The following is a 25,050-nucleotide window of genomic DNA, read 5'->3' as shown; positions in this document are numbered from 1 at the left end:
TTTCTTGACATGAGGGACGCCAGCTAAGGGGAACAGGGCTTACAAGGAAAATAAGAAAAAAAATAATGTCCCACTGAAACTCGTCACAGGTACAAATATTGAAAGTTGATGGGTAACTTATGAAATCGCCCTAAAGAGTGGAGGAAATGCAGAAGAACGCAGGTAATGCTAAGGACATGAAAATACTAGCCAAAGTATTAGAGTTCAGAAGAAAATAAGGGGAGAAAAAGGACCACTGAGGCTCCAGTTTCCAAATAAAAGTCAGATATAAATACAAAAGAATTGAGGAAAAACCTTTGAAACTTCACTATTGCAAGAGTTTAGGTTATAGAAAACGGGAAATGCAGAAGTAGACAGAGAGTCTTACGGTTGAGCAGAAAAATGGGGCAGCCGTGGTACAGAGGAACCATGCGTGCTTTGGGGTCCGAGGGGTCTCCAAGCGCACGGGTTCGAATCCTGTCCACGATCCGAATGTAGGTTGGGCTTCCTCACTCGGGGCAACGGTTTCCTATCGGGTGAGCTTTGAGATAGGAGGTAGCCTAAAAAAGTGTCCCCTTTAGCCCAGAAATTTCCGTGAAAAGCACACATGGTATAAAAAAAAAAAAGACGAATGACTGAAAATACTGGTTGGCTCTTGTTATACACTACCAGTAAGAGTCATCTCAGGTCTTTAACTCTCACGATTTCTGAGGGCTTAAGTACTGTAAGGAACTTTAAGCTGGCTTTTTATACTGTATATCCCGCTACGTACAAGTATGCATAGTGATACCACGTGAACCCCGCCTTCCTCTCCTTTCCTCATTGGCTTCTGACAGCAGTGGTTGTGGCGTCTCCAGCAGCAAAGCATCAGACAGTGTATCGTGTACGCCGTGGGTTAATCTGGGTCGTCAAGGGCTTGGCGTCGAGGCCTCGTCATTAACAATTAATAAGTGTGACGCAAGGTATTCCCGCTGCCCCTAACCAGTGTGTAGTATGTATTTCCAGTACCCCGGGAAATTTTTGGTCGCGAGCTACATGTTCTGTGAGTTGCTACTGTGGCTTGCAGGTCACCTCCCAAGAGACACTGCAGCAGCCATGGTCTGAAAACAGCTTAGCATGAACGCTGCACACCGTTAACGACATAAATACAGCTCTTCTTGAACACAGCGCTGCGTAAACATACAACAGCATGAGCACAGTAAACTGATAACACAGTTCAACGTGAACGCATTGTGAACACTGCAGCATGAACACAGGATCATAAGCACAGCAGCTCGTCATCACAGCACAGCCCGGCGCTCCATGACAGACAATTTCGTGATAGTCTTTTGAAATCTGGATTAAAACTAAATCCCCGATATCGCTCTGATGAATTTTTATATCCACGGAAACAATCCATTAAAAAAAAAAATCTTTATACTCTGACGAATAATAATTATTGTAAGTTTGTATATGTGTTGCGGCAGCACACCTTGGAAACAGCAGCCCCTCAGACACAGCCCACCGCAGCCTGGCCTCCACCAACCTGATTATTACCTTCATAGATTTCTCTGTCTCACACACACACACACACACACACACACACACAGTAAATAAACAAATAATTAAACATTTACGAAAATAAACAACAAAAATAATAATGATAAAATAAAAACAATAAAAATAACAAAAACAATAACAACAACAACAACAACAACAACAACAACAACAGCAGCAATAATAATGATAATAATAATAATAATAATAATAATAATAATAATAATAATAATAATGAATATATAAATAAACAATCAAACAGAAAACGGTGCCTACACTCTCACACTGTCTCACACTGAAATCAAGTCAGACACAGATCATGAAAAAATAAATAAATAAAAAAAAAAATAAAAACAAAAACAAAAATATAATACAACAAATTGATAAGATAAAAAAAAATCGATAATGTTTGTAAAAAAAATCGAGGCGTGGGTGACTCAAGCCTTATAGAGTACCCACCTCAAGCTTAATAAAAAATGACACAAGTTTAAGCTTTAACATTACGAGGAAAGGGAGTGAAGGGAGTGATGGAGGAGCTGACACCTTGTAGTGGCTGTAGTTTTATGTCGGTGTATCATTAACTGGTCGTATTGTCATTATCAGTCATTAGCAGAATAGTCCTGTTATTCAAATATCATCGCAAGGGTAACTGAAGGTGCCCGGCTCACTATCAGATCGCAGGGGGCGGGAAAGCAGAGTGAATATGCGTATGACAACGTTCGTATCACTAATCAGGTGCTCAGGAATGCCAGTGTACTTACTCGTCTGCTGTACAGTCGCGCCTCAGCCTCACCATACCGGCCAGCTCGTCTGTCGCTTCCTGGGAGATTGAAAGAAAAAATAGATCACATCAGATGCTTCTTGGAATTTCTTTTTGCCTTCATGTTGGATTTTTCTCGAATATTTCAGTTAATTGCACGTGTGAATAAAAAAAAAAAAAATCTGCCTCATTAGTTATAACCAGAACTGCTTGGTAAAATCTAAATATTATGTTGTGCAGTTCTGGTCTTCACATCATGGGACGAATCTATGTCTGTTCGAATCATTACAAAGGAGAATGGCTAAACAGATAGAAGTCTTTATATGGAAGAGACGATAAAACAAGGACGACATCAACAAAATTTTCATATCAGTAATCAGGATAGAGCAAGGATCATGTAACAACCTCGAGTTTGGTTACGATAAATTTAAAAAGCACATACTAAGGAAATGGTTGTGGAATACAGTATTAGATGAATGGAATAGATGCATTAATTATGTTGTTAGTGTTGAATCATTAAGAAGCTGGAAAAGAGTGGATGGATGAAAATGAATGGATGAAAATAATAGATAGAAACAGATAGGTATGTTCCACGTAGGGACTGATACGAGTCAGCCTTGTGCTTTTTTGTAGATTACCTAATTTTCTCATTTTTAGTATATATGGTCTTGCGTTATTATGAGAGCATGGACATGAGATAGTCAGTGCATAACCCTTCCGATAAAAGGACCTGCGGAAAACGTGGTGGACAGTAATGTGTTTCTTTTCTTTCAGGAAGGGAGGACGTCTGCGAATGTTGCTGTGCTGTGTGTCAGTAGTCAAATAACCTGCTGCGCCGCACTCACTCGCACAGTGTTTGCTTTCTCTCAACCTCAAGTCCTTTAACATGCTCACAGTGCTCTCACAAAATCTAAAAACTGCTAGATTCTTGACAACTCAAAGGACGTTATATAAATAGGAAACGTTAAAACATAGAGTGAGTCTGTTGAATTATTAAACTCTGCCATCACTACTTGCTTCGCCACTCCTGCCTTACTCCTGCGTGTGACGTAAAATGCTGTACACCACAGGAGCCTTCCGACCAAATGAAGACACTGAAGCAAGACGTAATAATGGCGGACAGCAAAGGCACACAATGGATTATGGAGCACAATGAGGTTAGAGATAATGTGACCGCTATTAGAAGGGAAACCCGACATGGACAAGTCAGGTCAATCCCTAATGGCGTAGAGGATGGACAGGCGGGCTGGCGGAGGGAAGGCGCGAGGACTGAAGGGAGGAGGGACAAAAATGGTCAAAGATACAGACATAGACTGGAACATAAAACCTGTTCCAAGGAGCTTCTTCATAATTAACAAACCATAAAGCTTTCCCGCTCACTCCTCGTATGTTCAAACTAAAACTATATTGCTTCTTCAATGTTTCTCCTTCTGTATCGTCTTTACTCCCACACGTCCTCCTCCTCCTCCTCCTCCTCCTCCTCCTCCTCCTCCTCCTCCTCCTCCTCCTCCGCCACTCCATCAAGAACCTGCAGGCCAATCAGCTGATGGAGAAACTTCCAGCTCACCAATGAGCTTAATTTTCAGCCTCGTTGGTCCAGGTTAACAAGGGGAAATTAATAAATTAAAATGTGATAATCACTTGAGATGATTAAATTGCGTGTCGAGTTAATGACGAGCGAGCCAGTGGAGGCTCATCACCTGCCAGGCTTTGTGGCTCCCGCTGCGGCTCACGACTGGCGTGGCGTCGGGTCTTTTACTGCTTCTTTGCCAGCACGTGGGCGGCGCGGGGCGTGCTGGGACCGGGAGGCTTATTTCTCTTCTTCTTCCGCGTGAAGACCAACCTGATACAAAATATGGTGCGAAAAATAATCTACGTTGCCGTCTATCACTCCCCCACACAGGAGGGAAACAAATAAAGTAAATAAAACGAAAATGAATAACATAGAAATCTACCTCTGTAGTATACAAGTATACCAGAGTGTTAATACTACACTACACAATTCGGCCCCATGTCTTTATTTTATCTTCTATCTTTAATCGCTATTTTCACGCTAACTGCTCTACTGATCTAGCTAAGTGCATGCCTCCCCTTCTCTTGCAGCCTCGCTGCACAAGGCTTTCTTCTTTCTCTCATACTTATTCTGTCCAACTCCCTGATGCAAGAGTTAACCAGTACTCTCAATCATTCATACCTTTCTCTGGTAAACTCTGGAACTCCCTGCCTGCTTCTGTATTTCCATCTTCCTACGACTTGACTTCTTTTAAGAGGAGGTTTCAAGACATTTGTCCCACTCTTTTGACTAATCTTATACCACACACACACACACACACACACACACACACACACACACACACACACACACACACACACCGCGTAGTGTAGTGGTTAGCACGCTCGACTCACAATCGAGAGGGCCGGGTTCGAGTCCCGGCGCGGCGAGGCAAATGGGCAAGCCTCTTAATGTGTGGTCCCTGTTCACCTAGCAGTAAATAGGTACGGGATGTAACTGGAGGGGTTGTGGCCTCGTTTTCCCGGTGTGTGGAGTGTGTTGTGGTCTCAGTCCTACTCGAAGATCGGTCTATGAGCTCTGAGCTCGCTCCGTAATGGGGAAGACTGGCTGGGTGACCAGCAGGCGACCGAGGTGAATTACACACACACACACACACACACACACACACACACACACACACACACACACACACCATTCACACTTTTAATCCCGTTGGCCGCTGGAGGGAAGGGACAGCCTCGTGGACAGCCCCACTGCGGACATAGGGAAAGAGACATAAATAGATAAACAAGAAAAGGTCGTGGCTGTTTGTAGGACACTGACACTGACGGTGATGTCCTGCCAGCACCACGCCCGGGACAGGACACAACTCACGACACAAACAACGGGCTAACTACCGGAGGACGTGCCCGGCTAAACAAACAAAATAATCAACTAACTACCAAATCTAATTAGTCACAAATTAGATGGATGCATACCTATTAATTCACTAATGAGACTTTTTACCTGTCACGTCTATACAGCCTAATTTGTCTTTGTCTCAGTGTGTATAGAGTGTTAGAATCTCTGTTTACTATATTGTTATTGAAATGTATATATGTATGTATGTGTGTATGTATGTATGTAGGCAGGTATGTATGTGTACCTGTCTACTTCTCCATCTATTTTCCTATCTATCTATCTATCTATAAACTCAACACAGACATGCATTACGCTGCGGGGAGAGAATAAACAGAAAAAATTGTACTCTTGAAATGATAATAGAAATAATAACGTCTGAAAATAATGGAAAATATCAGCCATACAGTCACGGAGTTCTCGTTAATTAGTGAAATACTGAAACATTCTCCACCTTGGGTCAATTCATTACTTGAATGAATAAAACATGTACAGGTGAAGAAACAATTTAATGGTAGATAATGAACGCACAATTCACAAACGATCTATGAATGTGACTTGAATTGTTACAATGACAAATGGAAACTTTAGCTATAAATAGATAAACAAGGCTTTCTTCTTCCTTTCATCCCTATTCTGTCCAACTCTCTAATGCAAGAGTTCACCAGTACTCTCAATCATTCATACCTTTCTCTGGTAAACTCTGGAACTCCCTCCCTGCATCTGTATTTCCGAATTTCTACAACTTGTCTTCTTTTAAGAGGGAGGTATCGAGGCATTTGCTCCCCTAATCCCTGGCTGACGGTTTTGGCACTTTTTGCACTCTTTGGAGAGCCAGCGCTCAAGTGGGCCTTTTTTTTTTCTTTTTTTTTTTTTGCCCTTGGCTGGCCCTCTTCCCTACGTAAAAACAAAAAACAAAAAAAAAAAAAAACAATTAATTCATAGAAGTTAGTAAATCTTAAGTTGAAATGCGCAAAATTCAGATCGGCTTGCACATACGTAGTTAATTAGACAAATATTTAAACGATTTTTTTTCCCCTTTCGCAATGAACAACCAATATATAAGTAAATAACTGTATCGCAATAAACAAATTAGGAATTAATTAGTTAAATATCGAAGCGTTGTTTTTCTTCCACGATGACAAGCTAATAATGCTAAAATACATTCATGAATAAAGAAAATAAAACTAATAAAAACAAACACAATAAAGAAATAGCCAATATGGAGTCAAATCAGACGCTTAAATTTTTTTTCCTTTCTTTTCCTTACTCTTTTTTTTACAGAACACAAAAACATAGACAAAAACCAGCAAATCCATAAAGTTAACCAAAAAATGAGTAACAAGTGAAGGCAAACACAGCCCAACAGGAACACGGACGTGGCTGCCTCACCTGCCGGGCCGCTAATTGAAGTAATGTCTGCCAAAACACCACACGCTCCTCCCTTTTTTAAAATAATTCCCGGGTTCCTTCCCTATTACTCACGCTGACTTGCTCCTAATATGGATCATCCTCGTATTTCCTTTCTATCCCCTCCTCGTGAACTTTACTTTTTTTCACCCAATTAAAATGATCCGGTGAGGCGCGAAGTGGCGAGACGAGGGACGCAGTGTGACGCGATAAGATAAGGTACGATATGATACGATACAGCACGGCCAGCGGTGACGATTTTGTGATGTGGCGGTGTTACTGTTGTTGTTGGTTGCGTGTGTGTCGTGTTGTGAGGTTTAAAGAGACGTGAGTGTGATGTTATTATTTTTTTTTTTAGTGGTGTTGCGTGCGTGTAGTGTAGTGTGACGCTTGTGTGATGTTTTGGTGTAATTTTTTTCGAGTGATCTTATGTGACTATAGGGTGTTGTGCTCGGATGGTGTTGCAGTGCTGTGATTTCCATGTTCTGTGTGGTGTGCTTAATCCCTTCAATGCTGAATCATAATTGAACATTAAGATAAGACGCACGACTAATTTAGAGCAAGTTGTAGCAAGTTAGTGAGTTTCAGAGAGTCACGCCGTGTGTAATCAGTGTGACGCCGCTAAAACGTGACACACCAGAGAGCAATGCAGGTGAAGATGACGCACTAGTGACGCAACACCAATAGAATATCCCAGAATGGTGACGCAGAAGGAAAAAGGCAGACAGTTCGCGACGTGTGAGTGCGGAGAGTCATGCAGCGGTGACGTGGAAGCAACAATTAAAGGACAAAACTATGATGGAAGACAAACATTTACTAAATAGAAATTCAAAGAGAAAGAGAGAAACCATTGAAGGAAAAAAGCTAAAAAAGTGATTTGAAGAGAGAGAGAGAGAGAGAGAGAGAGAGAGAGAGAGAGAGAGAGAGAGAGAGAGAGAGAGAGAGAGAGAGAGAGAGAGAGAGAGAGATTAACGAAGAAGGAAAGAAATAATAGAGACAGAGAATACCAAGGAAGACCTGACGGAGAGAAAAGAGAAATATTGCAGTAGAGGAGACAAAGATATGGAGGAACGATTGAGGAAAGGATAAAAAGAAGGAAATATAGGAAGTAGAGTAAGTAAGAAAGAAGGAATAGGAAGAACTGATAAGAGGGATGAAGAAAGAAACCCAGGGAGGATTGAACGAAGGAGATACAGAGGAAAGTTGATAATGGAAAGTGTGAAGAGGAAGAACAAAGAATATACATCGAAGGAGGTGAAAAGAAAGATATTGCTAAAGATGTGAATTAGAAGATAGAAAGAACATAGGAGAGAAGGAGACAGAGAACAAGATATCAAGTAAAGAAGAGAGAAAGATAAAAAGAGATGAATAAAGAGAAGGAAATATAAAAAAAACACCAGAAAAAATAAATAAAAAAGAAAAACTGACAAAAAAGAGGGAGGAGAAGCAAAACAACGAGAGAGAGAGAGAGAGAGAGAGAGAGAGAGAGAGAGAGAGAGAGAGAGAGAGAGAGAGAGAGAGAGAGAGAGAGAGAGAGAGAGAGAGAGAGAGAGAGAGAGAAGCAAAAAGAGCACATGGAAGAGAAAAAAGATACACGCAAAAGAAATAACAAAGGAAAGAGAAGCAGCGGGATAAGGAATAAGCCAAGAACACGAACGAAGGCTGCACGACCGTCATACACAACGTACATAAATCACACTATAAAAACACGGACACGGACAACACGGGGCGGGCATGAAGGAATAACAGGACACAGGAAGACACACGGGGACACACAGCTGCAGGAGAAGAGACGAAGCTGGGAGACTGTAGGACACGAGGTAGAAAGACGTACGTACGCTGTTGTGTGGACATAAAAATGATAAATAAATAAATAAAATAAATAAACGCGAGCACTGGATGGACACGAGAGAGACATGGAGGAGTAATAGGACATAAAAAGGACATGTGGGGAGGAAAGAAGTACTTGTGTAGGCGGGCACAGGACACTCCACAGCACTTCCCTACCACCACCACTACCACTGCTCCCACCCACCACCCGCTTGCTCTCTCTCGCTTCACCACACCCAATTACAGGGCGCAAAGCCGCATCCCTGATAGGCCCCTGACTTTTCCCCTTCCTTAGGTCCACTGGGAACGGGAGGGAAGGAAGGAAGGAGGGTGGACGGATGGTACAGGACTGCTGGAAGGGTAGATGGATGGATGGATGGAACTCTGTAGTAGGGTAGACGTTAGAAAGGCAGACAGCTCTCTCTCTCTTAGTCTCTCTCCCTCGGTCAGTCAGCCAGCCAGTCAGTCAGTCAGTCAGGCAGTCAGTCAGTCAGTCAGAGGCGCCGTAGGGAGATTATGTCGGGAATAACTCTGGCGGAAACATCGCAAAATTAAAAACCCATAAAAGTGCCTTCCGAGGAAAATGGATTTCAATTTTCCCAGATTTTTAGTGAGAGAGTCGAGGTAAATCCTATCATAGGGTCGCAGCCTGGCCCCGGCCCCTCCTCCTCCTCCTCCTCCTCCTCCTTCTTCTTTCTCCTTTTTCTTTTCTTCATTCTCTTCTCCATCTACTGTTTTTCTTATGTTTGATTACTTTCCTTTCTTCCTCCTCCTTTCTCTCTCTCTCTCTCTCTCTCTCTCTCTCTCTCTCTCTCTCTCTCTCTCTCTCTCTCTCTCCTTCATTCTCTTCTGTTATTTTTTTATCTCTGGTTACCGTCCTTTCTTCCTTCTTCTTCCTCCTCTTTCTTTTCTTCATTCTCTTCTTCTCATCTATTATTTTCCTCGTCTGATTACCATCCCCCTATTTCTCCTTCCTTTCTCTTTTTCTCTTTCTCTTCTTTTCTCTCCCTTCTCTTCATCTATTGTTTTCCTTATGACTGTATACACTCCCTTTTTCTCCTCTGTCATTTCCTTAATTTTCTTCTTTATTTCCTCTCTTCTGTTTATCTCCTGCTTTCCTTATGACTGTTCTCTTTCTTCTCCTCTTTATTCTCCTTTATCTTCTAACTTCTCTTCCCTTTCTTTCTTCTTATATAATTCTGATAACCGACTTCTTTTCATTTTCTCCTCTTCATTTCTACAGCTTCTCTCCCTTTCTTCCTCCTCCTCCTCCTGTTTCAGATTAATGTGTTTTTTTTTTCCTCTCTTCTCCTTTCTGTTATTCGTTTTCTTTCTTCTCTTTCTTCTCTTTCTTTTCTTCTACTTCTATTGTCTTTTTACATGTATCTGACTTTCTTATTCTCTTCCTCTTCCTCTTCCTCCTCTTCCTCCTCCTCCTCCTTATATTTCTTCTTATCCACTGTTTCTTCCTATTTTCTCTCTATCCTTCTCTTGTTCTTCATCTTCTTTCCCTCCCTTTCTCTATTATTCCTCTTCTATTCCCCGTTTTCCATTTCTTATCATCTCTCTCTCTCTCTCTCTCTCTCTCTCTCTCTCTCTCTCTCTCTCTCTCTCTCCAACCTCCTCCTTCTGTTTATCTCGCCATGTTTATTCATTTGTTTTCGTGTGTCCCTTCTATAACTTTCCTTCTGTTAGCCTGCCTGCCTGTCTTGTTGGCTGGCTAGTTCTCTCTCTCTCTCTCTCTCTCTCTCTCTCTCTCTCTCTCTCTCTCTCTCTCTCTCTCTCTCTCTCTCTCTCTGCAATGATTGGAGGTAATACATTCGTCGAAGGCAAGAGAGAGAGAGAGAGAGAGAGAGAGAGAGAGAGAGAGAGAGAGAGAGAGAGAGAGAGAGAGAGAGAGAGAGAGAGAGAGAGAGAGAGAGAGAGAGAGAGAGAGAGATTAAATTATAGATCCCATGCACATTAGATTTCATCCCAGATAATCCTATATTAAAACTACTTTGTGAGATGAAAATAAAATATTATCATTTTTAACATGGCGGAGGAAGAAAAGGAAAGATGAAAAGAAGGGAGGAAGGATAAAAAAAGATGGGAAAAATAAGGAAGGAAGTAAGAAGGAAGAGAGAATGTAAAAGAGGATTTTGGAAGGTAACTACGAATAAAAAGGGAAATATTGACGTTGGGAGATACAGTAACATACATAACGATAGTAATAGTAGTGATAGTAGTAATAATAGTAATAATAATAATAATAATGATTACAATGATAATAATAATTGAAAGGGAAAGTAAAATAGTGCTAAAACAAATACAATAATAACGTCATCACCACCATCACCACCTCTAACAATTGCAACTACAACAACAACAGTCACTATTACTGTTACTACTATTGCTACTTACTCTCACTACTACTACTACTACTACTACTACTACTACTACTACTATATTACTACTACTATTACTTATACTCTTACTATTACTATTTATTCTTACTACAAGGTATCTCGTTTACTATTTTCATTGTCATCATTTGTTCAGACATTCAGACATTCAGACAAGTTGGAGGAGGAGGTGAAGAGAACCCCACACCTGTGTTTCTCTTCACCTCCTCCTCCATTGTCATCATTATCACTATTATTATTGCTCTTCTTATTGTAATAGACGTAAGAGTATTTCTGGTATTACTTGCAGGCACAAACGTCTGGCGGGATTTGAGACACTAGACTGAGACGCAAGCATTATTTCAGACAGACAGACTGGAGGACACCGACAAAGGGAGGGACAAACACACAGAGAGAATCTTACTGTCATATAACAAATTATTATCATGTCTTAATTCTTGTATCTTGTATCATTACTATTATTATTATCATTATTATCATTATTATTATTATTATTAAGATTATCATTATCACAATTATCATTATTAATATTGCTGTTGTATTACTACTTGTTCTTTTTGTGTTTCTTTTCTTATGATTATTACTGTATTATAACCACGATCATTATTTATATAGGTTGTTATTGTTACTGCTAGCAATATCATAATGAAAATGACTAAAGCTATCATTACAAATGTTTCACATCATTATAACATTAAGCGTCACATCAGGCTCTATTCATTTATCTTATCACAAGGGGCTTAATACAAATGTTCTCTTTGAATGGGCTTAGCTATATAGCTCTATTCTTTATAAAGACAACTTAATTCCACAGTGTAGAGACGTGTGGCTAATGAACTATTGAATTCAAAGTCAGTTTAGTGCTACTATCACAGCTACTGATACGTGTATTAATTAGCACTGTTAGTGATGTCTGAAGTGTCTTGAAGTATTTCTGGTGTTGGGGAAGGAGGTGAGTGTTCCGTGGGTATTAGGAGAGAGTGAGTGAGGCTGTGATTGAAAGGAGGGTGTTCGCGGGTATTGTGATGAGTGGCAGGACAGACGAGAGAGCCTGATGACGACTAAACAAGCCAAACCTCCCCTGGCCACACCTGATGACAACACCTAGGCCACATCTCCCCTGGCCACACTTCATGACAACACCTAGGCCACACCTCATAACAACACCAAGGCCACATCTGTCCTGGCCACACCTGATGACAACACCTAGGCCACATCTCCCCTGGCCACACCTGATGACAACACCTAGGCCACATCTCCTGGCCACACCTGATGACAACACCTAGGCCACATCTCCTGGCCACACCTGATGACAACACCTAGGCCACATCTCCCTGGCCACACCTGATAACAACACCTAGGCCACATCTCCCTGGCCACACCTGATGACAACACCTAGGCCACATCTCCTGGCCACACCTGATGACAACACCTAGGCCACATCTCCCTGGCCACACCTGATGACAACACCTAGGCCACATCTCCCTGGCCACACCTGATGACAACACCTAGGCCACATCTCCTGGCCACACCTGATAACAACACCTAGGCCACATCTCCTGGCCACACCTGATGACAACACCTAGGCCACATCTCCCCTGGCCACACCTGATAACAACACCTAGGCCACATCTCCCCTGGCCACACCTGATAACAACACCTAGGCCACATCTCCCCTGGCCACACCTGATGACAACACCTAGGCCACATCTCCCCTGGCCACACTTCATGACAACACCTAGGCCACACCTCATAACAACACCAAGGCCACATCTGTCCTGGCCACACCTGATGACAACACCTAGGCCACATCTCCCCTGGCCACACCTGATGACAACACCTAGGCCACATCTCCTGGCCACACCTGATGACAACACCTAGGCCACATCTCCCCTGGCCACACCTGATGACAACACCTAGGCCACATCTGTCCTGGCCACACCTGATGACAACACCTAGGCCACATCTCCCCTGGCCACACCTGATGACAACACCTAGGCCACATCTCCCCTGGCCACACCTGATGACAACACCTAGGCCACATCTCCCCTGGCCACACTTCATGACAACACCTAGGCCACATCTCCCCTGGCCACACCTGATGACAACACCTAGGCCACACCTCATAACAACACCAAGGCCACATCTGTCCTGGCCACACCTGATGACAACACCTAGGCCACATCTCCCCTGGCCACACCTGATGACAACACCTAGGCCACATCTCCCTGGCCACACCTGATGACAACACCTAGGCCACATCTCCCCTGGCCACACCTGATGACAACACCAAGGCCACATCTGTCCTGGCCACACCTGATGACAACACCTAGGCCACATCTCCCTGGCCACACCTGATGACAACACCTAGGCCACATCTCCTGGCCACACCTGATGACAACACCTAGGCCACATCTCCCCTGGCCACACCTGATGACAACACCTAGGCCACATCTCCCCTGGCCACACTTCATGACAACACCTAGGCCACATCTCCCCTGGCCACACCTGATGACAACACCTAGGCCACATCTGTCCTGGCCACACCTGATGACAACACCTAGGCCACATCTGTCCTGGCCACACCTGATGACAACACCTAGGCCACATCTCCCCTGGCCACACCTGATGACAACACCTAGGCCACATCTCCCCTGGCCACACCTCATGACAACACCTAGGCCACATCTCCTGGCCACACCTGATGACAACACCTAGGCCACATCTCCCTGGCCACACCTGATGACAACACCTAGGCCACATCTGTCCTGGCCACACCTTATGACAACACCTAGGCCACATCTCCCCTGGCCACACCTGATGACAACACCTAGGCCACATCTCCCCTGGCCACACCTGATGACAACACCTAGGCCACATCTGTCCTGGCCACACCTGATGACAACACCTAGGCCACATCTCCCCTGGCCACACTTCATGACAACACCTAGGCCACATCTCCCCTGGCCACACCTGATGACAACACCTAGGCCACATCTGTCCTGGCCACACCTGATGACAACACCTAGGCCACATCTGTCCTGGCCACACCTGATGACAACACCTAGGCCACATCTCCCCTGGCCACACCTGATGACAACACCTAGGCCACATCTGTCCTGGCCACACCTGATGACAACACCTAGGCCACATCTCCCCTGGCCACACCTGATGACAACACCTAGGCCACATCTGTCCTGGCCACACCTGATGACAACACCTAGGCCACATCTTCCCTGGCCACACCTGATGACAACACCTAGGCCACATCTCCCCTGGCCACACCTGATGACAACACCTAGGCCACATCTGTCCTGGCCACACCTGATGACAACACCTAGGCCACATCTCCTGGCCACACCTGATGACAACACCTAGGCCACATCTGTCCTGGCCACACCTGATGACAACACCTAGGCCACATCTCCCTGGCCACACCTCATGATGATCCTTGACATCCTTGACAACCACCAATCCTACCTTGGACAACTCTCCCCTGGCCACGCATGACTGTTACCTTGTTTCTAATGGCCTGGGAAGAACTGTCTCACACATTCCACACTACTGTAATTAGGAACAGCATTCAGCATCCTTTCATGATATTTTCATATTTTCAACACAATATTCAGACGTTTCCCATCGTCCTCTTTATTATTTTTTTTCCTACACGGAATGTCTGTTATTCTCCTGTGTGCCTTACAAACCGTTTTCATACTCTCATAAATCCATCTCTCTTACCTTCTCCTGCTCTTCAGCTTGTGTCTTGCGTGCCTATATAGCGGGTCGATGTTTCAGGCAAACATTCTTTTTGTAGTTTATTCATTATCGTAATATTTTAGTTTCGGAACACGAGTATGTTGAAGCTTTGAACATTCAAGATAGAACATAGTTATTTTACTTAAAGCAGTGCTTGTCATTAGCGAAGAGACAAGCTAAACATTGAGTATATATGATTTTTCCCATACATAAATAAATTTGGATTCATCGGTTTTTCATATTTGAAATATCAATGTCGTTACTAACATCAGGATTTTGGATTTATCAATTCTTCAGTTATCAGTTATTGGGTGATATATTTATCACAGTTATTGATTATCGGTTATTGCCGATAAGGTTCACGTTATCGAATTATTGGTTATCCCTATACACTTTTTTTCGTTATTGCGCCCAACTATGCAATACTATTATTGCTACTAAAACTTCTGCTCGTACTACTATCATTACTACTTCAACTATTACTACTACTACTACTACTACTACTACTACTACTACTACTACTACTACTACTACTTCTACTGCCACTAGTACTACTACTACTACTACTACTACTACTACTACTACTACTACTACTACTACTACTACTACTGCAACCACCACAACATTACTATTATTCATCCTACTACTTCTACTACTACTACTACTACTACTACTACTACTACTACTACTACTACATTACTACTATTACTACTACTACATCTACCACCACCACCACCAATACCATCACCACCATCACCGTACAACCACCACCACCACCGCCACCACCACTATCACAACTACCATGTCCTGCAAAAATGGAAAAAATGACAGAAAGCAATTTGACATTTGAAAACTTGAAAAAAAAGATGGAGAATGTCACAAGGCAAGAATAAAAAAAGTTAACCAGAATGAAAACAAGAGAGAGAGAGAGAGAGAGAGAGAGAGAGAGAGAGAGAGAGGGCGAGAGAAGTCGTGGGTCGAATCTAATCTTAAGTCTCTCTCTCTCTCTCTCTCTCTCTCTCTCTCTCTCTCTCTCTCTCTCTCTCTCCCGGCCCCAGAGTTCTTGTCTAATGAGGGAAGTTGGTTATCGTCCTCGTCACTCAATCCATTACGTGTTTTTACAGCCATGGCTTTTACTCGGCCAGGGAAAAAAAGTTAACCCATGCAGAGCGCTCCCATAAGGCCCATGAACACACACACACACACACACACACACACACACACACACACACACACACACACACACACACACACACACACACAGCACAAAGGGGCACACAGATGTAAATATGTGGAGTAAAGACAATCTTCTGTCACTATCCTTGTAAAGGATGGAAGGAAGAAACGAAGGAAGGAAAGAAGGAAGGAAAGCGAAGTTAAGGATGGTAGGAAGGAGGGAAGGAAGGAAGGAAAGAAGGGAGGGAAGGAAGGAAGGAAAGAAGGGAGGGAGGGAGGGAGCGCGGGAAGGAAGGAGGAAGAAAGGAAGGAAGGAAGGAAAGAAGGGAGGGAGGGAGGGAGCGCGGGAAGGAAGGAAGGAAGGAAGGAAGGAAAGGAAAGGAAAGGAAAGGAAAGGAAAGGAAAGGAAGGGAAGGGAAGGGAAGGAAAGGGAAGGAAGGAAGGGAAGGGAAGGGAAGGGAAGGGAAGGAAAGCAAAGTATAGTAGGTAGGAAGGAAGAAAATAATTAAAAAATGAAGGATGTAAGTAAGGTAGGAAGGAAAAATGGAAGGAAGGAAGGAAGGTGGGAGAGAAGAAAGGAAGGAAAGCAGAAAAGAAGGAAGGAAAGAAAATAGGTAAGTGAAGTAAAGATGCTAAGAAGGAAAGAAAGGGAAAGAAGAAAAGAAGAAAAAGGAAGGAAGGAAGGGAGGCGATATAAAATAAGAAAAACGATAAAGAAAGAAGGAAGAAAGGAAGGAAGGAAGGAAGGAAGAAAGAAAAACGAAGTAAAGGATGGAAGGAAGCAAGGAAAGAAGAAAAGAATTAAGAAAAAAAGCAAGGAAGAAGGAAGGCTAAGAAAAGGAAGGAAAGAAGAAAGGACGAAAAGAAGGAGGGAAGAAGGAACGGAAAGAAGGAAAAATGGAAAAAAGAAAAAAGGAAGGATGAAAGACGTCATTACTCGCATGTCAGTTTCATTAGAATATTTCACCTTTTCACTGCTATGATTTCCTCTCACCTTGATAAAATAGTCTTGCGCAAATTAACACTTTAATAAAACACACACAGAAAAGGCGGCGGTGTTATTCAGTAAACCCTTTAGTGCATGCAGTTTAACGTTTTCCTCAGCGATACGGCCCAGGTTACTTTAAACAAAATGAAGAGCGGTATGTAGTGAAATAATCAACTTGTTTTCCAGTATTCAGCGCCATCTGTTAACATTTCCCGCAGTGTATCAAAGCTTGCGACAATGTAAAAGTAAAAACAGCGATCATGAGCAAAGGTCTGGTTGTGTTTGATCATTGCATAACAACTCACAGATTCCGGACAGTTAAGACATATCAAGATCATTGCGAAGAAAGCAACAATGTTTGATGAGAGAGAGAGAGAGAGAGAGAGAGAGAGAGAGAGAGAGAGAGAGAGAGAGAGAGAGAGAGAGAGAGAGAGAGAGAGAGAGAGAGAGAGAGAGAGAGAGAGAGAGAGAGAGAGAGAGAGAGAGAGAGAGAGAGAGAGAGAGAGAGAGAGAGAGAGAGATAGGGGGGGCGAGGAGGCCATATTAACCCGTTCGTTACATTACTTTACATATTGGATACCCTCAGAAGTAACAAAAAGTCAATTTTTTCTAATCTCAAACAACTCCAACTCAACTAAGAAACACAGTGAAAACATTTAAATTTTAAAGGGATCAGCACGCCATTTTTAAATCCCCGCGCCAGGCTGTCAGATCGAGACTTCCCCACCCCCGCTGTTCCTTCACTTCTGATGCATTTCATGCGCTGTCTTCCACCATATTTTATATGCAACCTTTGGTTCATTCCCTAAAACTCTATACATAAACTAAATAAACTTATTTTCAAAATAAAATCAGAGCTGCTTTGTTATGTGGTCTACGTGTCATAAAGCTCCTTTGGTATGCGGTCTGCGCTCCATCTTGTCATCTACAACAAGAGGATAATACATTTTTTCTTTTGATTTCCAAGCTATAAGGAAAAAACTTGTCTTAATTTCGAGAGGCTGTCTAGTTAGAGAGTCAGACACATGAGTGGGATGTCTGTTGGAGTGTAAAAGGTCCTGTCCCGACTCAACAAGGTGGTGTACGCACAGTACACGTGGTACAGCACACTTCACTCCGGCATGGACAATGTCTAGATATGCGACCTGTGCGCCCTTCCGTGATTTTATCTACTGCTTATTGGGATTTAAGTATCCAAAGAACCCTTCGGATGTTAGCTCATTTCTGTGTAGCAAATTTTAGAATATTTTGAAATTATATTTAATTCAAAATATCTCATACCATTCGGTGCATGAATTGACAGGCAGAAGTACCGAAGCAATTTGGGAATAGAAGAACATATGGCAAAAGATCGCCAGTTGTGAAAAGCAGTCATCGCCCATCCAACCATGGTGTGTGGCACGCTGTGCGCCATGCATCAGACACTGGCAGGACGAGGGGGGGTTCTTTAGGGGTGAGAGGACTCACTTCATGACAGTGGCTGGGGCGTGGTGTGTGGCAGGTCATTGTTCATGGCGACCCGTGTGAGGCGCGGCAAGGTTGCCTCGTCACTGCCCTCACGCCCACGGGACTGCTATGGCGGACCCTTAGGGAGGAAGGGTTCGTCTTGGTGCCTGTGCAGATAAGAACACCGGAGTGGCGTATAGGTATCACTACGCCCGCCACGTTATCGTGGAACCACATTGTTATCGTGGAAACTGAAATCACACCGTGATCGTGGAAACTCGCATCGTTATCGTGGAAACTTATATCGTTATCGTGGAATCTCATCGTTATATCCGTCAGGAGCATCGTAATCATTGTTATCTATGTATTCATTTATTTAGATTCGCTTCATTATTTTTGTTTACTTAGAACATAACTCATGTGATAATATATCCAGCAGTACAAGTCTTCTGTGATCAATAGTCCAGGAAAGCTTGATACTTTTCTTTAATATATATTGAGGAATTTCGGGAGATGAAGTAACTACATGCTTTTCCACATCAATGTGAAACAGTGTTACAGCTTCTTAAATTTCCACATTTCGCTTGAAAGACGCACTGAGAACCTTTTCATTGGCGCTGTAATGTAGTTGTAATAGTATTCGTGATGCAAGTGTTGCCTCTGTCTCTAAGCACGTTTTACTGTCTTTTTGTTTCATAACTACGGATGTGTTTATTATTATTCTTATCACTATTATCTTTATTAATTCAATTTTTGATAAATGTATGTATATATAGAATATCCTATCTAGACTTTAATGAATAAATGAAACATGTAGATCGCACACCACAGTAGAATTTGTCTCTGATGGATCACGTTGGCTGTTTAGATCACACACCAAAGTAGTGCCATACAATCATACATATAACAAATTCATCCTTTGGCAATCGCAAGAACCAAGCAGTTAATATGCATGCACTTGCTTACATTATTTCAACACTAAGTTTTTTTTTTCCCCTTACACTATTTCTATTTATAGATTTCAAGATGTGTAGTGTTCATGGGTTTTAGAATCGTACTCTTCAAAACAGGCCTCCACGCAGACAATAAGACAGCTCTGGTAGCAGGAGATTAATTCCAGCACTTTCTTGGGAAACATGCCAGACACCCTCAGGAAACTAATTACTGCCCATACACGGCAAATAATTAGCGCAAAAACTCTATATTTGTATAACGTCATGTAACGCGAGAAACCTCTGGGAGCACCCAACGCCAGCACGGCATGTGACCTGAGAAACACTTAGTGGATTAAGAAACGCTTTGCTCTATCACCACGACTATTTTCAAAGGACAGGCTCTGATAAATGTCTCTCGTATCATCAATATAGAAATCTTACTAATCTGTCACTACAAGCACGAAAAACATCCTTAAACATCCATGTAATTTAACTAGAATCTTTGAAATGTAATGGAGGTGGAGTATGTTTCATTAGAGAACACTTTAATATGCCGCCAGTGATATAGGCGCCCAAAGTTTATGTCTGTCAGTAGGTGGGACATTTCCTGGAAGCGAAGACGGAGCTGTTGACGCCTCGGTAGTGCCTAGAGGCTCTTCTGGGAATCATGAATGACACGCGGAGGGAGAAAGAGGGAGGCAGTGACGGTAAGAATGGATATACATGCCTAGACTGTCTTCACTGCCACGGCGATCTCAAGGTCCTGGAATTAAAGTCCTTTATATCATGCTTGTTATTAATTTTTTTTTGTACGAGGGGAAATCTGGCCAAGGGAAACAAAAATGATTAAATAAAACGATCCCCTTAGATGGCAGTTCCCAAGCAGGTCCGAGAAAGTTAACCAAAAGAATGGGATAAATATCTTGAAAACCTCCCTGTTAAATGAGATGAGGGCATAGGAAGATGGAAGATGGAAGAAGGCAGGGAGTTCCAAAGTTTACCAGCGGGAAAAGTCGCGATGGCCTCCTCGTCCACCGCGTCTTTTCCTCTACCACCTGGATAAAGGAAAAAAAAAGTACAAAGGAAGAAGATGAGCAAATTTTTAGGTCCATTTGAGGTCCTTATATAATACACGATCTAGTTCTGTATCCAATTTCTAAGAGAGTGAAGTGGTAATTACTGAGGCTTTTGGGTAATGAATGCATGATTATATTAATAGCTTAACACGTGTGCTACATTGTCAAAGGAAGAGACGCCCACGAGAACCTGGTTAATTATCTCTGTGGTCTTTGAAATAAGTTCCATTGAGAGAACAAAGCACGAGTAACTCCACCACCCGCCCCCAAAAAAAAAAAAAAAAAAAATATAAAGCGAGAGGTCTTGAAGGATATGTAGGGTCGGAGAGAAGATGGTTCCATTAGGCAGACACACACACACACACACACACACACACACACACACACACACACACACACAAGATGGTTCTCTCAATTCAAAGTTACAATATTAGGCAATTAATTTTACTTGTCTTCTCAGAGTTTACATTTTCACTGAACACTTCGCAAAGCATCAATCACAAAAGTAAGTAAACATGGGATGACAAGTGAAAAGTAAAGATATGTGTAATTATTCCAGGCTGAAAAAGAAAAGAAAAATAAAATAAAAAAGAGAGAAAGAAATGTTACCGTACTCTACTAAATGGGATGCTGATGGAAATTACACTGCAAGATTTCAAGGTTTCATGAAACTGCCAGATGCCTCTCAAATCAAAACACGCAGCCAAAAAATAAATAAATAAAAAAAAGTCCCCACACCGCCCACACACCAAGTATATAAAAACTCTCATGGATTTTACGTTCAGAGAGGAGGGAAAGAGAGAGAAAAAAAAAGAATAAATGAATGAAAGTTAATGACCTTCACTTATTTTCAAAACTCCACTTCGTATTTAAACTATATATGTATTTTTCTTTGATGGAATTTTCGAGTTTTGTCAAGGCAGCTTCCCACGCCCCACGCAGTCACCACAGAGGCTTGCAGGAGAGACAGACGCCCGCTCCCCTCGCTGCCTCCGCCTTCTCGTCAACTCTCCCCGCCGCCTCAGTGTGCTCAGCCCCCGCTTCTAAAAGTTCAAGGATGGGCAAAACTCTTTCTCCACCTCGGCTCGCGTCTTTTTTACTTTTTTTTTTCCTCCTTTTTTTCCTCTTGTGTGAAGGGGGATAGCAAGGGTATGATATTGGAAAAGAAGCCCTTTCATTTTGCCGCTTAGGAAAGAAAAGGAGTGTTACACAGAGAAGGTTCACGAAGGAGATTTATAAAAGATAGCTGGCCAAGGATGTAAAATTGGAAAAAAAAAACAACAGGTCATTTCATTTTGCCGCTTAGAAAAGAAAAGGAGTGTTACAAAGAGAAGGTTCACGTAGATTTATTAGAGAAAGTTAGCCAAGGATGTAAAACTGGAAAAAAAAAGGCAATTTAATTTTGACGGTTTGAAAAGGGAAAAAAGGAAGTCACAGTGGGAATATGAAAAAGAGATTAGGAGGTTTAGAAAAGGATATGTCCATGAGTATGATTTGAAGCAATGCACAAAACAGAGAAATTAATTAAGCAGAAGATAACGAAAGATCTTAAATAATAGTAAGTCATTTCACTCGGCATGTCTAAAGTGGTGCTTAATTTTAGACACCTTACATTTCTCTCTCTCTCTCTCTCTCTCTCTCTCTCTCTCTCTCTCTCTCTCTCTCTCTCTCTCTCTCTCTTACGTCCTTGAAACATCACGATAAAATAAACGAGCCAGGGCGGGCGGGACATGAGGGTGATTCCAAGCCTGACATTGAGTGGCAGACCAGCAGGTGTGTGGCGGACCTCCCTGCAATACCACCACCACCACCACCACCACCACCACCACCACCGCAGCCGCCGCCACCACCGCCAAGCCAGCGCCAGTGTGACGCCTCCTCCTTCCTCTCCACACCTGCCCACACCTCACTCACGCGGCAGTATTTTAAGTTTTGACCTCTTGTTGTTGTTGTTGTTGTTGTTGTTGTTGTTGTTGTTGTTGTAGTAGTAGTAGTAGTAGTAGTAGTAGTAGTAGTAGTAGTTGTTGTTGTTGTTGTTGTTGTTGTTGTTGTTGTTGTTGTAGTAGTAGTAGTAGTAGTAGTAGTAGTAGTAGTTAGTAGTAGTAGTAGTTGTTGTTGTTGTTGTTGTTGTTGTTGTTGTTGTTGTTGTAGTAGTAGTAGTAGTAGTAGTAGTAGTAGTAGTAGTAGTAGTAGTAGTAGTAGTAGTAGTAGTAGTTGTTGTTGTTGTTGTTGTTGTAGTAGTAGTAGTAGTAGTAGTAGTGTAGTAGTAGTAGTAGTAGTAGTAGTAGTAGTTGTTGTTGTTGTTGTTGTTGTTGTTGTTGTTGTTGTTGTTGATGCTATATACAGAAAAAAGTGTCTGTCTGTGTTTCTATCCGTCTATCTGTGTAGTTTGGTATGTCAATTTCTATATATGATCTGTCTGTCTGCTTGTCTGTCTGTCTGTCTGTCTGTCTGGTATGTCTGTCTGTCTGTTTGTCTGTTTGTCTGTCTCATATGTCTGTGCATGTTTCATCTCTCTATTCCGTGTTATTTTTGGATCACCACCTTCTCTTCTCATCTATATTTTTACTTTTCCTAACGTCCTTTCATATTTTCATTTCAGTTTATTCCAATTATCTCTCTCTCTCTCTCTCTCTCTCTCTCTCTCTCTCTCTCTCTCTCTCTCTCTGTGTTGCATGGCGTTGTTGAGTAACTCTGGGACAACAACGGGGGTGACAAGAGCGTCGTTAAAAAGTGCACTCGTTCCCTGTGAAATTGCTTCCTGAATAAAAAGAGATATAAAAAGTATAAATGACCCACTATCCTCAACCCATGACGCAATATCTTAAAGTGCCAGAAAGAGAAGAGCGACGGAGGGAGACACAGAGGAGAGGAGAGAGGATGGGAGAGATGAGGGTTAAAAAAAAAATTCAAGCACTCACATTTATTCCTCCATCACCTGTTCTTCTGCAAATACATGACTTTTTTTCTGCCTTACCTGAGAAATTTGATGTATTTTTTTCATTAGAGTTTAATTTGTCCTTTTGTTGTTACGTAATAAGTGTAATTTTGATGATAAATTGTTTGTTTTTTTCGTTTTTCGTTTTGTTTTATTTGGCTTCATTTTTCTTTTCCTTCAGATGTTGCCTTTCAATATATTATTTTCATTTTCGACACCCATTTTTTCTTTTCTTCTATTTTTTTCTTTTCTAGCTTTATTTTATTGAGTGACTCGTGAAAAAAGTCTCTCGAACGATTATCTCGAACATATTCACAGCCTGCATGTTATTTTGTAATGGAAATTCGACTTGTTTTTAATACCCTAGCTCGTGTGTGTGTGTGTGTGTGTGTGTGTGTGTGAGAGAGAGAGAGAGAGAGAGAGAGAGAGAGAGAGAGAGAGAGAGAGAGAGAGAGAGAGAGAGAGAGAGAGAGAGAGAGAGAGAGAGAGAGAGAGAGAATGTGATGTAACGTTGGCCATTTCTGGGCTTTCAAAACAAGTGTCCATATACAATCTCTCTCACTCACTTCCCCCCCACCCTGTCTCTCTCTCTCTCTCTCTCTCTCACACACACACAAAGGAAGGACTGTTACCGGACTTCCGCCTTCCTGGGGTACGAGGTCGCAACTCCTTGACTTAGTCCGCGCCATTGTCCCCTGAGTGCACGCCAGCCGCCGGGAGGGACCACTGCCCTTAAATAGACTTGCAGGGATTCGAACCAAGGAACACTCACGCAGAAAACAAGGACACTCACCACTGAACCGCCGCGCCACACCACTATGAAATTACTGAATGGAAAATATAACTGGCTACCTTTTATAAATGAGGCAGTAGTATTTCAACGAGAGAGAGAGAGAGAGAGAGAGAGAGAGAGAGAGAGAGAGAGAGAGAGAGAGAGAGAGAGAGAGAGAGAGAGAGAGAGAGAGAGAGAGAGAGAGAGAGAGAGAAATGCCTCTAATCCATATATGACGTAGTATCATAACGCAGGGAGGGAGAGGGATGGAGGAAGGGGAGAGAAAGAGAAAAAAAAAAAATTGTCACCAACATTACCACAAAAAAAAAAAAAAAAAAAAACACACGAAGCCAACCAAAACGAACTAAAACAAACAAACAAACAAACAACACACACACACACACACACACACACACACACACACACACACACACACACACACACACACACACACACACACACACACATAACCCGCCAAAAACACCCAAACACACCACCAGATAATACTTAGAGACGTAAAAATAAAAATAAACGAGAGAGAGAGAGAGAGAGAGAGAGAGAGAGAAAAAAAGTAAACCATAAACATAAACCCTTCAGTACAGCCCTTGCCTTCACCTGTCCCACTCCAAACAGCTGTAGCACCTGTAACATTATATTCCCGCCACCTGTTGAGACTGAGTAGGAGACCGAGGTACCTTCCCGCACTCCTCGCTTCTTATTTATCGCTACATTCATATGACCTTAAGAGGAGGAGGAGGAGGAGGAGGAGGAGGAGGAAGGAGGAGAGAAAGAGGCTGCCAGGTGTAAATAATATTAAGGTCTTTCTTGACGCTCGCTCTGCTTGCTGGCACGTTGCACTTTTAATGAAATGGAGAGCTATGTGAGGAGCAGAGAGAGAGAGAGAGAGAGAGAGAGAGAGAGAGAGAGAGAGAGAGAGAGAGAGAGAGAGAGAGAGAGAGTTTGAATGTGGCTCCTCTAACTTCCTACATGGAATTTAACCTAAAACTCTCGCATATAAAGTTAATAAACTCTCTCTCTCTCTCTCTCTCTCTCTCTCTCACACACACACACACACACACACACACACACACACACACACACACACACACACACGCACACTTTTGTTAAAGGG

The 25,050-nt window shown here is 42.5% G+C and overlaps 1 long non-coding RNA gene across 1 annotated transcript in view; it reads right to left on the bottom strand.

Moving 5' to 3' along the window:
• The window catches only part of LOC123518881, a 129,416-nt gene that overhangs the window by 71,301 nt on the left and 33,065 nt on the right, over positions 1–25,050 (bottom strand). Inside the window, exon 2 of the long non-coding RNA XR_006678907.1 lies at positions 2,277–2,335. This is a non-coding gene — a long non-coding RNA (uncharacterized LOC123518881). The remainder of the gene's footprint in view (positions 1–2,276; positions 2,336–25,050) is intronic.

The sequence above is a fragment of the Portunus trituberculatus genome, chromosome 44, assembly GCF_017591435.1.
Source record: "Portunus trituberculatus isolate SZX2019 chromosome 44, ASM1759143v1, whole genome shotgun sequence".
Taxonomy (NCBI): Eukaryota; Metazoa; Arthropoda; class Malacostraca; order Decapoda; family Portunidae; genus Portunus; species Portunus trituberculatus.
This window is presented reverse-complemented; position numbering and strand designations above follow the sequence as displayed.